The following is a 14,079-nucleotide window of genomic DNA, read 5'->3' as shown; positions in this document are numbered from 1 at the left end:
GTCGCTACGGCACCATGATGTTCACCATAAATCTCTTTCCTAATGGCAAGAGACTTCTCATGGTATTCTTTAGCCTGATTGTACTGACCAAGCTTGCTGTAAACAGTTCCCAGGTTGTTGTAACTTGTCGCTACGGCACCATGGTGTTCACCATAAATCTCTTTTCTAATGGCAAGAGACTTTTCATGGTATTCTTTAGCCTGATTGTACTGACCAAGGTCACTGTAAACAGTTCCCAGGTTGTTGTAACCTGCCGCTACGGCACCATGGTGTTCACCATAAATCTCTTTTCTAACGGCAAGAGACTTCTCATGGTATTCTTTAGCCTGATTGTACACAGCAAGCTTCCAGTAAACATTTCCCAGGTTGTTGTAACTTGCCGCTACGTCATTATGGTGTTCACCATAAATCTCTTTTCTGATGGCAAGAGACTTCTGATAGTATTCTTTAGCCTGATTGTACTGACCAAGGGCACTGTAGACATTTCCCAGGTTGTTGTAACTTGTCGCTACGTCACCATGGTGTTCACCATAAATCTCTTTTCTGATGGCAAGAGACTTCTCATGGTATTGTTTAGCCTGATTGTGCTGACCAAGGTTCCAGTAAACACTTCCCAGATTGTTGTAACTTTGCGCTACGTCACCGTGGTGTTCACCATAAACCTCTTTTCTGATGGCAAGAGACTTCTCGTGGTATTCTTTAGCCTGATTGTACTGACCAAGGGCACTGTTAACAGTTCCCAGATTGTTGTAACTTGTCGCTACGTCACCATGGTGTTCACCATAAATCTCTTTTTTGATGGCAAGAGACTTCTCAAAGTATTCTTTAGCTTGATCGTTCTGGTCAAGATCCTTGCAAACAAGGCCTTGCACTCGAAAATAATTCGCCTTTTCCAGCTTATCTCTTGGCTCGTCATCAAGATAATTTACAAAATCAGAGCATAATGTACAAAAGAGGTGCGCGTCCGATATATTACTCAAGGAGCGACTAACTTCAGCAGTCGAGCAAAGCCAGGATACTAAATTTCTAGGAGCTATGGAGGGGAATAATTCATTGTTTGTTAATTCTGTGTCTGTAAAATTAGTCTTGAAATGTTGATATAACTCTTTACAATGACTGGTAGTTAGTCTTAACTTTATGCACGTACTCTCACTTGCAAGTAGTAGCTTCTTGTTATCTTCAACTAATGAACTGAAAATCTTAACAGCGACAGAAAAGTACTCAGCTTTATGAGTGCGGTTTAGGAGTGATGTTACAGTGGACTTAAGCACTTCATGAACAACGTTATGTACTCTTAAGTAAGTGGGTGTGCCGTCAACATCATACGAGCAAGTTATCAGGGGGGATTCCAGAATTTTAGCTCTGATAAATTCTTCTTTTTGTTGTTTGTTACGAAATTTAACAAAGTCAACTGCAGCCTCAAAAGGTAGAGAATCAGATGTGCACAGCGAAAACAAACAAAATACTTCACAAAGAACTTTGTCGCTTTCCAAAGCTCGAGTTATTGCTATTCTGATTGCAGTAGCCGTTGTTTTGGGATATGCTCTGTTTTTTTTCGCGAAAAGCTCTTCTATGGCTTCGCGTTCCTCGCTATTCAATGTTTCCAGGTATTTTGTCCAACCGTAATTAGGGGTACCATAGCTGACAATTGTTTGTACGTAGACTGCAGCAGCTGCCAAGGCAAGTGGCTGATACTCTAGAATTTTAGCAACCTCCTCAGCTTGTTGTTGATTCGAAATTTGGGACACTTCTCTTAAAAGGTCTACTGCATCATCTGGGTGCATTCCTTTACTGAGAGACTCATGGTAAGTGTGAGGGGAAGTGAAGGGTATTGACTGAGTATCTTGAGTAGTTACTAGCATCTGACCATGACCCCACTCTTCACTGGCGGTTGGAGGCAGATAACTACGAACCAAGGATAGGTCAACAACATTATCCACAATAATCAGCCAGGCAGAAAATTGTTTCACCTTTGGAGAAATAAAAAGCATCAAATGTTGAATTTTTTCACTTGAGTCGACCTTCGTGGAGGTTGCTATGTTGGTCAGAGCGTATTCCGTAACTCCCAGTTGTTTAGCTAGATTGAAATAGGAGTCGGCAAGTGAGTCAAGGGTTTCTGCATTCAGAGTTGAAACAAATGTTAGACCTTCGTCCTCTCGCAAACTTTTTTCATAGAGTTCCTGTCCCACTTGACGAGCGATTTGACTTTTGCCACAGCCCGGAATTCCTGATAAATAAATGGTGCTGATGGCCCCTTTGCTTTCATTATAAAGTTCCTCCAGCTTGTTCTTGATTCTTGCGACATCGATGGAACGTCTGATGATTTGGTGCGATGGCCTGAATGTAAGACTACAGAAAGACTCAACTTTGGAATGCATTTCCTGAGTAAGCGTTTCTACTTCTTCCTGCTTGGTCTGCAATGTGTCTTGGGTCAATTGTAACTCGGCGTTTAGATTTTTAACTTCTTCATCTTTCACTTTTAAATCAGCTTTAAGTCTATCAGCCTGTATCTTCAAGCTATTTACTTCTGCTGTGGGAAAGCTGCTCTGGTTTTTAACATCCTCGACTTCAACAGTGGGGACTTTCAAAGATGTAAATGCAGCTATCACTCTTGCTACATAATTCTTGAATTCAGTATCAGTAAGTTCAGCCTCGTTTTGTGAGCGATGTCGTTTCGAACCTGTCGAAGATCGTCGACCTCTTTTCTGATGGTCGCACTCAGAGTGGTACCGATACTATCTGAGAATAATATCGCAAAAAGTAGACAACTGCAGTCCCACTCTTCCGTGTTTCCCTTTTGAATCATCGTTAAATATCGAGCATCCTTTCCGCGGCTTTTTCCCGTTTCGTTGTTGTAGAAATCGTGTCCATTTTGTGGAATGTCTTTCCATTCCCCAAACGGAGTTGTCATGTAAAGAAAATTCCACTCTTGTTTGAAGACTTTCCGAAGTGCTTTGGGTACCAAGTTGAAGGCAGTGTAACATATTCTGAAATAATTTAACTGTTCTGGTGTATACTCCATGGTGGTTCTAGTGTATAGCTCCGTGAAATTGTAGAAATGAGTTTGTCGCCTAGTAGCCTATAGGAAAGAATAGTGAAAGCCTTTTTGAATGAAAACCTGAATGAAGTAACGCTCTTTCCTATTACGTTTACCTAATGACCTAGAGGTTTTTTACACTTAATCCCCCGATGTTAATGCCCATTAATCTAATTCATCAGTAGCTCGAAACGGGTGGGGAGGGGTTGGGAAAGAGGGAAAGGGAAAGAAGCTGTTAAGATACGGGTTTTCTCAGTGTGCAGGGTTCATGAGGTGTCCGACCTCCTTCTGAGCTAGAGAATGTAGTCTCAAAAAACGTCTGCGTGAGACGCTAGCGTGATAGAGGTTGACAACCAAGCTTTATTCTCTCTTGTTGAACATTTTAATTTATAAAGGTGTTCTTAAATTTAAGATTTAATGTGAATATAGAATGTTAGGAGTTCCTAAGGACTGTCGCGCAAGGCGAGCATGTTAGGTGCGAGCGAGTGAGGCAAACCCCCGAGGGAAAGACACGTTCCTTTCATAAAAGAGAAAAAAGTCGTCAAGTCACGTTGCCATGGTAGCAGAATTTCTGGACCTCAAAAAACCGAGATCCTGCAAATATGGCAGAAAAAAGAAACCGAAAAAAAAATTGACATCTACGCAGTCTCTGTGCACGATTGTACTCAGGAGCAAAACGGTAGTCCATACTTTTCTTTTCCATCGTTCGACAATGCAAATGGCCGTCTCTATCAAGATCCAGAAATTTTGTTACCACGGTAAGGGACTGTGCAATAATTATCAGGAGGAGGGACTGAGAAATGAGCTTCAAAGGGGACATTATTATGTAGTGTCCCCCCCTTGGCAAAAGAAGAATTAGTCCAGTGCCCCCTCTTGATCTCTTGATAATTTTTACTGCCCCTTCCCCCCTCCCCCCACACCAAATATAATGTAACTGTAGAAGTTGAAAAGCTTGAAAGCCGTCTTCGCTTTTTGTTGTCTGACAAAAGGGATGCAAAAGGGAGGCGAATCGCATCTTGGATAAGCTTCATGCCATCACAGAAAACATAACTAAACATGATGGCAGCTTATTTACGGAGGGTGGAAACTTAAGACTGGCCTAAATTGCCTTCACAATTTTAACAATGAGAAACGACATTATATCAAGTCTGGCGTTGAGAAAGATGTGTTACATCTTGTTGAAGATTTGGATAGAGTGGCACCCAATCTCGTACCCAGAGTCTTCCGGCTTTTTGGTCAGCGGGGCAACGCCGGAAAGACTCTGGGGCCATTTAATCGATTTTTTTTATTGGCTATGCCTTTCTTAACGGAAGTTGAGAACCAAAATACTTCGCCAGGATCCCATAAAGCTTCCGCTCATACCCAAGAGCCAATGAAAATGCAGAGTCTGCTTTTTCATTGGCTCTTGGGTATGAGCGGAAGCTAGTTTTACACTTTCGCTTGAACATCTCCGACAAAAAGCTCTTCACGCGCTCTTCAGCCTCAGGCGGCACACGGATCTGAATAATCTTAAGCCCTCACTTGCGTGTAAAATTTTTGACTCTATGATTTCACCAATTCTAACCTACAACAGTGAAGTTTGGGGTGCTTTTGTTAAATCAGATTTTAAGTCCTGGGACAGCTCTGCAATTGAAAAAACCCATTTGCAATTCTGTAAACGTTATTTACAAGTACATAACAAGGCATCCAACATTGCTTGTAGAGCTGAACTCGGTAAATTTCCCATGATCATTGATATAAATAAAAAGATTCTAAATTACTTAGACTATCTGAGAGGTAAAGATGAAGATTCTATAGTTAAACAGGCCTTACAAATTTCAATTGACCTTCATCATAACGGAAACACTAGCTTTTACTCTAATCTCATGAAAATGGTTGACTACTATGATCTAAACTATGACTTTTCCTGTAATTCATTGAGTAACTCAATAGTTAATAGGTATATCGGTATAATGAAAAACAAATACGTCTCTTACTGGAATCAGACCCTTCAACAATCACAAAAACTCAGTTTTTATTGTACAATCAAAGACAACTATAGCCCCTCGCCGTACCTAGTTTTAACAAGAAAAAACCCTTCGAGAAAAGCATTAGTTAGATTTAGAATAAGTAGTCATCAACTTAGAATTGAAACAGGTAGATACGAAAACATTCCTCGCAATGAAAGGATATGTCACTTTTGTACAAGTAACAAAATCGAAGATGAAAATCATTTCTTACTAGATTGTAAGGCTTATTCTCAGATCAGAGACATATTTTTCTCCAAACTAGAAACTAAAGTACCTGACTTCAAATCACTTTCACGCGATACTTTAATATCTCTTCTTATGAATTCCTCTGATTATTTAATTAACTGTCAATTAGTTTCATTTATCTCGCAATGCTTTGAATTAAGAACCAAATTAATATCAATGAATGAATGAATGAGAACCTTGACGTTTTGTAATGTTTTGCACGTACTAATTAGTTGAATTAGTACTTAAATTTAGACTAATAGCTTTTGCAATACTGTAATTCCTTTATGGTCATGCAAATAAAGCTTTTGGTGTTGTTGTTGTTGCAAGAGATATTTCGCAGAAACACTTCCGAGAATCGATGTTTGTATTACTAATCCGCCGAGGATGAATGATGTTATACCTTTTCAAAGTCAAGTTGAACAAGTTTAGCGCTAAATAACTCATCTTGAGGCTTTTCGCCTCTCTCGTCGAACCACGCACGGAGGGGGGGGGGGGTACTTTAGGAATTTCTGGGTGGGGATGTGCCGCTGGGACCCAGGAACCCTTAACCTACCCTATACTAGAGTAAACTCCCCTAATCCCCCCTATCCTCGAGTAGCTGTTTTCCAGAAACTACTGAGGTCATTAGCACAGTCTAGCCAAAACAAAACCTTATACCACAATCCCTGGTCTAGATAAAATCTTCAACCAACTAATCAGTTTCCTAAAAAATGATACCCTATTCTAGACCCAAACGCTCTGATTTATATACCCTATCCTAGAGTAAACTGCTTGAAAACCATACCATTCACAGCGGCACATACCTATATAGCCCAAATATGGCAGCAACCCCCTCCCCCCCCCCGGACCACGCAATTCAGTGTCGATCAGTAAAAAAACCGCAACTGCGGACAAGGATAGAAGAGAAAAACAACAACAATTCTAATTGTTTAAGGAGAGCAAAGATTTATTAGCAGAGGAAAAAGACCCGGCAGACCGAAATCAATCCTGCGTGTTGATGCTAGACAAAAAAGGAGGTTTGTGCAAGACACTGAGAGAAAGACACTATTTTTTCTGTTCTAGCGATTTTTACGAATCTGTAGTTTTACACTCCCGATTTTATGTTATTAAAGATTCTTTTATACCTTAAAGTATTCAGGAGGGTTAGCTTAAAAGTTCGATTTATTATAACAGAGACGCTTCAAAAGTTTAATCTCATTTGGGACAGTTGACTTCATATTGTACCAAGGTCTACGAAGTACTCCCCTTATAAGTCAGTTAAGCTATGTAATGCGGTATGTCGATTTCAGTATTTTTACACATGAACAATATTTCTGGTTTGATTTTTGGTCACCATTCACCGTTGGGAGTTATCAGAAAAGAGCCAGAGCCTTTTTGCTCCTCCCAGTTATTGATTGATGATCTCATTGCGTGTGATTCCTGTTGGAGTATACAGCGATATATAGAGGATATTACACGGTGGCGCGAAAAAATCAATTTTATTTTCGGGTGGCAAAACAATATTTTACGAACGAGCGCAGCGAGTGAGTAAAATATTGTTTTTACCACGAGAAAATAAAGTTCATATCATGTATATATAATACAGTAATGTTATGGTAGCCTTTTTCCCATATCTTTTCTCATGCTGATGTAGTCAATGCTTAAACTTGGAAAGTATCCCCCCTAAAAAATCCCGTCAAGCCACCTTATTTAATTTTGTTTTATCTGTCATACCTTTTTCTTGCAACCTTTCAACCACAAATCAGATGAGACCAGATCTGTGACGCTCGTAAACAAAGCATACCTGATTTGATTGATGTTTCTAGTGCTAAGTAATCAACACTACCAGCACCGCACCAATCAGAAGCTGCGCTCGTGGGCGAACGCAGTTTTTCAAAATCGTTGGGTTTGCGGGCAAGCGGTTCCTTCTTTCCCCTCCCCCTCCCCCGTCATTCCTTTTTTTTTTTTGCTCTCGTTCCGACGTTCTCGACGAACTCGCGCGGAAAAGCTTGCAACGCAGGCTATGCGAGTAGGGGCCAGTTCTCTCTTAGCTCTGTTGTTCCCTTCAAAGCTCATAGAGGAAGGCGTATACACCCATTTGCTAGGCTCTTGTTCCGATTCATGGTTCAAAGACGGAGGCATTCAATTTGGACGTTCTTGTTTTGCTGCGCTTTGTCTCGTTTCCTGGATTAAAGAACGAAGCATACACTTGTGTCCTGTCCTTGTTTCGCAGGGCTTTTGCCCCGTTTCATAGCTTTATCGTGCTTGTTTCGACTCGTGGCTTTTAGCGTGCCAGTCCGTCTCGAATAAAGGGCCCGCGGGACTTAGGGTTTAAAGAACGAGTTATGTTACGTGGGTACCGTGCTTGTTTTGACTCGTGGCTTAATGAACGAGTTATGCCATTCGCGTAGCGTGCTCGTTTCGGCTCATTGCTTGAAAGGAAGGGCCCGGGGGACTTAGGGTTTAAAGAACGAGTTATGTTACGTGGGTACCGTGCTTGTTTCGACTCGTGGCTTTAAGAACGAGTTATGCCATTCGCGTAGCGTGCTCGTTTCGGCTCATTGCTTTAAGAATGAGTTATGTTTTTTTTGTAGCGTGCTTGTTTTGACTCATCGCTTTGACAACGACTTATGTGTACCGTGCTTGTTTCGACTCATGGCCTTAAGAACGAGTTCTGTTGCCTGTTGGGATTGCCAGTCTCGTCTTAGGGCCGTAAAGAAAGAAGTTATGTTACACGTGCAGTGTGCTTGTTTTGACTCATGGCACGACTAGACTTCCTGAGATTCCATCGGAATCGATGTGTTTCCAATGGATCCGATGGACTCCATCGGACGACTTTGCAACCCTCATCTAAGTATTGTTTACACTTCCGGTTTCATCTTATGACTAAACTTCCGGTAACTCAAGTGGACTCTACTGTACTTCCGGTTTCATTTTTCGACTAGACTCCGTCGGACTCCAGGTTTTGTCCACTGGAATCTGGTTGCGAATATTGGACATGTGTGGTTTTCCGGGACTGTCAGTTACGAATAGCTCAAAATTTTAGCGAAACTGGATTATACAAAACAAGTATGGGCAAATATCGACGGGGACGGGGTGTATTGCCTGATACCCGCCCTTCGATTTGGTACCACGTGACCCAAAATAGCCAATAAAATCGCGAAGATTAATCAGTGGATTATAATTCACCATAACCAGCTACCGTTGACTAAATTCGGAAGAATTTTGCGATTAATCAATCAATGACGTCAAAAGTGCAGCACCGTTACAGGTTAATGCACCGTTAACCAAGAAGACCTGGGGACCAGGTTGAGTTGTTTTGGTTGTGAAAAGAAAAATGGCCGAACAGTCGGAGGAACATTTTACTCCTTTCACAACTAACTATTGACTTAAAACATAGCAAGAAGACAACTCAACGGACAACATCTGCTATTTGGAGTATATTTGCAGACCTGAACAGCCCCTTATCTTCTAAACATACACTATCGAGGTGAACTTAACATCGACGAAGGTAAGCATGTTTTAGCTTGTTTTTAAACTACGAATTATTTTGAATGAATAATATTGAGGAATTAATGAATTCTGCTTTCGTAGGATATTTAACAATTATTCTTTGAAATCGAGGTGAATAGTGGCAAAATATTTACCGAGCCGCGAAAGCGGCGAGGTAAATATTCCCAAAGCCACTATTCACCGAGATTGAAAAGAATATTCGTTTTAGTATATACACACGAAGTGATCTCAAAAAAATCAGAGGGGAAACCATTAAAAAGCACGATTTGATTGACAGATCAAATCACGCGTAAGTTTAAAAATGGATCTTTGCAGAATTTTCAAACATGGCAATTCACAAGTTTATCATTTCGCAAACAAAAGCGTAATGGCTTAAATGGAACCGCTAAAAGTTTGAACTGTTTCCTTATCTGAGAAGAAAAGTAGAGCTGTGTTGTTTTCTGTTGACTCGCCAAGTTTATAGCCAAAAGGGTTTGTTGTGTCGTTCTTCGCATGAAGTGCTGACAAAAATGGCAGCTCGGTTGCTCGAGGTAAGACGTCGTCTTCCTGTATCATTCTTTTCCTGTTTACTTGAAACGTAGGATTTCTGCTATCATTTCCTTTTAAATTTTAGGTTTGTCATCGATAAACTTCAATTTTTGAGCCAAAATTTTTCTTGTTAGAAAACGCTGAGTTTTTCACGAAACGGCTTCTTCTACGCGAATACACGGGAGTTGTAAACAATCCATCGAGCACAAAACTCAGCTACAGTAAATTGAAAAACGCCGTATTCAATCCTTCCAGGTCTTTTCTTGCCTTAAAAAAAGTCAGCCCTAGGATTTTGTCGACTTTGAAAAGATCGTTCTCTAAAAAAATGGGAAAGACACCGAGCTCACACATTATCCACTCGCTAGGAGGTGAATATTGTTGAATAGTCCGAGATAGCGAACCAATCAGATTGCTTAAATCACCAAGATCACTGAGTGTGTATATACTAAAAAGAATTATGCAGTCGAGGAGGGTGTTATCGGCCAAGGTGGATAACACACTCCGAGATCTGCATGTTTCTTGATATCCTCCTCAGTCTAATTCATTAATTGCCAATTATGCGTGTGGTTTTAACCAATCAGAAACGGGGAAATATTTTGAATGAATGATAAAGAATGTTAGGAGTTCCTAAAGACTGTCTGCGCGAGGGGCAAGGCGAGCAAGTTACACGCGAGCGACCGAGGCAAACGCACGAGGGGAAGACACGTTCCCTTCCCAAAAGACAGAGAAGTCGTTACGTCACGTTACCATGGTAACAAAATTCCTGGATCTCAACAAACCGTGGTCCTGCAAATATGGTAAAAAAAAGAAAACTAACAAAAAATGGCATGTATGCAGTCTTTCCTGTGCATGATGGCACTGGGGAACAAAACAGTAGCCCATACTTGGCTCCCATCGTTCGACAATGCAAATGGCCGTCTCTGTCGAGACCCTGAAATTCTGCTAATCAGTTTAGATTGGCTATCACTAGATAAGCGTTTTTCCAAGATAATGACACTTAGTGTAGACACTCAGTACATATCTTCCGTGACTATCGTTGTGACTTTTGTCTCAAGTCTAAATTTAGCAGAGATGGCTGAAGACGAGTCAGCTTTTGCACAGTAGTCATGTGGCCACTTGTATTGAATTTAAATCAATATAACCAGTCAACGCTCCATTGTTTTTCTTAACATTATTATGAGTATTCAATCAGCAATTTTCAGAAGCTCAATATTCTATCATCGGCGCCCCAGGCTACGTTCACAAGTGAGAAGCTGGAAAATGCGTTCTATTGCGATACTATGGCGAGGAATATAAGGCAAGACGTAGCCCTGATCGTTAATCGTTAATTACTAATAGTAGTGTAATCTCATTAGAGAGCTCTAGATTTGAGGACGAGGAACGAGTACGAGTACGAGATTTAACTTAAAGTTTTTGTGCGTGTTCTCAAAAAGAAAAAGACGCCCCGGATAGCTTCATTTTACTTTTTTTCACCAAAAAAGTTACTACAGTTATTTATACTGAAGGAAGTTAAGCCCTCTCCCGATAGTAAAATGATAAAACTGCTTACATTTGATTACTTGTTCCGCCACTACCACATACTCGCTCAAACTCGAAGTAGAATGACGACGGCTGTCGCGTTTTCCCGCCTGAGAAAACCTAGTCGTCCTCGTCTCAGAATCTAACGCTCTCTATTAACTTGTGGTGGAATACGTTAACGTCGAAGACGTTATAGCCTTTTTTCTTTATTTATCTCATGAATAAAATGATGAGAAATCTCACTGAGATAAAAAATAACCTGTTTTTACGGGGCTTATCCTTCTTTTACCAATCCTGTTGTCAAGGAATTGTAATGCTAAATTGACGTTCAATCGATGCAGCGAAATCATCCTTCATGCATGCTTTTACGTGCCTTGCTCCTCATCGCTTGTCGAAGGAATAAGCGCTGTCTCGCTTGTGACTCAAAATTGCTGAGCCATAACGTTTCATTATCTTTCTTAAACAAAGGAGGGAACACAATAGAAATGTGGTGGAGGGATGGGAAAATAACAACAATTTCGTTCCCAGGATACTCTCCTACCCGTCCCCACGGAACGAGAGAGCGAGACCCTGGTTAGGCCTGGTCATGTGTCTCCCAGAATCTGGGAGATTACAAATGAATAATTTTGGGGAGGGACAGATAAGTGCGAGATTTGTCTCGCTCTCAAACATACAGTACATTGATACTTTCAAGACAAGTTCAACATAGTATTACAGTAATTGTCCCCTCAATATCGATTAATAATCAAGGAACACATTTAATTAGTCCTTTCCAGTGTGGATTTAGATCAAATAACTCCACTGAATTTGCTGCCGCTGCCTTTTCTGATTTCATTGGGCGTGGTATGGATCAAGGTTTACTTACTGATGCTGTGTTTATTGACTTGCGCAAAGCGTTTGATTCTTTCGATCACGATCTATTGAATCGTATGGACTTAAGAACAGTGAACTAAACTGGTTCAAAAGCTATTTATCTAGGATACCCCAAGGATCAATTTTTGGTCCCTTATTGTTCGTTTTTGTTTTTCTCCCAAAGGTTTAACTAGATGTCAAATTCTAATTTATGCTAATGACACGGTTATGTATTTTAGCGCTACCGATTCTCAAGTAATAGCGGACACCTTGACAATCGAATTGACAAATAAATAGCTCATAGATAATAACTTGTTTATGCATAAGGGCAAAACGGAGTGTATGTTATTTGGCACTGGACCCAGGCTCGCATTTTCTACTTCTTTTTCTGTAGCTATTGATTGAAAAGAACACCATCGCGCTTCTAAGTATAAATATCTTGGGGTTGTTCGCGATGCGTTGCTTACGTGGAATGCGCACTACTTACTTGATTACTTGATCGGTAAGGTTAGGAAGAGATTAGCGATTTTAGGCCGAATTAGGAAGAACGTAGACATGTACACGGCAGGTACCGTTTGGAAGTCTTTTGTTCTCCCTATTCTTGATTACTGCGATACTGTGTGGAGCTGCTGCGGGAGTGTTAACGCTGATAAGTTGGAGAGGTTGCAGAGGTGGGCAGCACTTATCGCTATGCTTTGGGGGAGCAGCGAAAAAGCGCTAAATTTCTTGGGTTATGATAACAAGGATGTATTGCCTAGAAGAAAAAGGAGCAAAAGTAAACTTACACTACCGACTATAAAGTTACAATGTACGAAAAAGGCGTTTATTATCATGGTTGTGTAATTTTTAATCAGATTTAGATTTTTATGATTTTTCTTGTAATTTAATTTCTATGTCCTTTATATAACATTTTACAGCTATTTTTATTAGTACTTAATAATCACTATTAACTCTATTCATTTTAGTTTATCATATAGGGTCTCCATGGATAGCAGTTTTTATCTTGTACAAAAAACTGAAGGAGTTACCCTATTGATATAAAGGTTTCTATCTATCTATCTAAATTATAAAACACGCTTGTATGGAACTCAACTAAACAGCTCTGTTTATTCCCATGGTTTCAGTACTGTTATAGCTGTACAGTCGACTCTCTCTTAACGTACACCTCTATTAGAGTTGGTCCCTGCACCTTTTATTTGACTCTCTATAAGACGGACATCTCTCTAAGACGGACACTTAGTGCCGGTCCCAAAGGTGTCCGTCTTAGAAAGAGTTGACTGTAGTGTGAGCAAATTTAACTTGCTCTTGTAATCATTGCGAACGGTGAAAACGGAATCTTGGATCAATAGTATGGTGACAAAAAGAAAAACAGACAAAAAATTGAGATACAAAGAACTTCTCTCTCAGGATTAATTTTGTTCTGGGGGACACGTGGCCAGACCCAACCAGGCTCTCCTGCTCTCGCTCGCTCCGTAGAGGTGGATAGGGGAGAACCCTGGGAACGAGGTTGAAATAACAAATTGAGGAGAAGCGAAATATATGAATTATTGTAAAGAGACAGGAAGAGGGAGGAGTACTTAAAAAGTTATGTTTCGAGCTAGAAAAAGCTAGTTTGGCTTCCCCCTCACTAATATATTTGATTTTTGCACATTGAAACGGAACAGGAAAAATTTACTGTCTCAAAGGAGAATGAACGCGGCAGGATTTAGAAATAGTTTTTAAAAGGTAGCGCTTGTTTCTTCTAAAACATAAGTCAACCTTGAATTGACTCAACAGCCTGACAAACCGGCTTAGCCCCCTAAAAAAGGCACATTATTTTATCTTATTCTCTGCATACGCCATAGGTGGCTTGACTTTGTTGTTGGTTCTCTCTCTTGCTCCGAGAGGTTTTTCTCCGGGTACGCCGGTTTTCACCTCGATCCCCTTAAAAATCCAACATTTTTAAATTCCAATTCGAACTGGAACGCACGGACATGTTTCAACTGGTTCATCTGTACTCCTAAGTGCTCCGCGGGTAAACAAATTACAATATACAAAAACTTCTTTTTTATGGAGATAAAGACAAGAGCAAGAGTCTATGACATCATCGGCATTAATGTATTCCATGGTAAGATGATGGCATGATCTCGTTCGTTTTTGCAGGGACCCAGCCATGATTTCATACACACTGCCTTCAACCGTTTCATTTTATCACATTTTCTCTCACACAGTACTCTCATTTACGACAGTGTGGCGCTTTTTGTCGGAATAACCTTATTTCTTTCTCAATATTATCTGCTCTATTGTGAAAAATAGCAGCACATTTCCAACAGATGCTTTAAATGCACATGTTCAACATTCAATCAGGACCCGTCAAATCAACCATTTTCAATGAAAGGAATGTAACTTCGCAACTCCTTGAGTTCCGCGGTGCTT

General features: G+C 40.4%; 1 pseudogene; it reads right to left on the bottom strand.

The window, feature by feature from the left end:
• Positions 1 to 3,022, bottom strand: part of LOC140923953 (uncharacterized) — an 8,773-nt pseudogene extending 5,751 nt beyond the window's left edge.
• Positions 3,023 to 14,079: the final 11,057 nt, after the last annotated feature.

The sequence above is a fragment of the Porites lutea genome, chromosome 14 (genome assembly GCF_958299795.1).
Source record: "Porites lutea chromosome 14, jaPorLute2.1, whole genome shotgun sequence".
Taxonomy (NCBI): Eukaryota; Metazoa; Cnidaria; class Anthozoa; order Scleractinia; family Poritidae; genus Porites; species Porites lutea.
The sequence above is the reverse complement of the archived record's forward strand: the minus strand, read 5'-3'. Positions and strand labels throughout refer to the sequence as shown.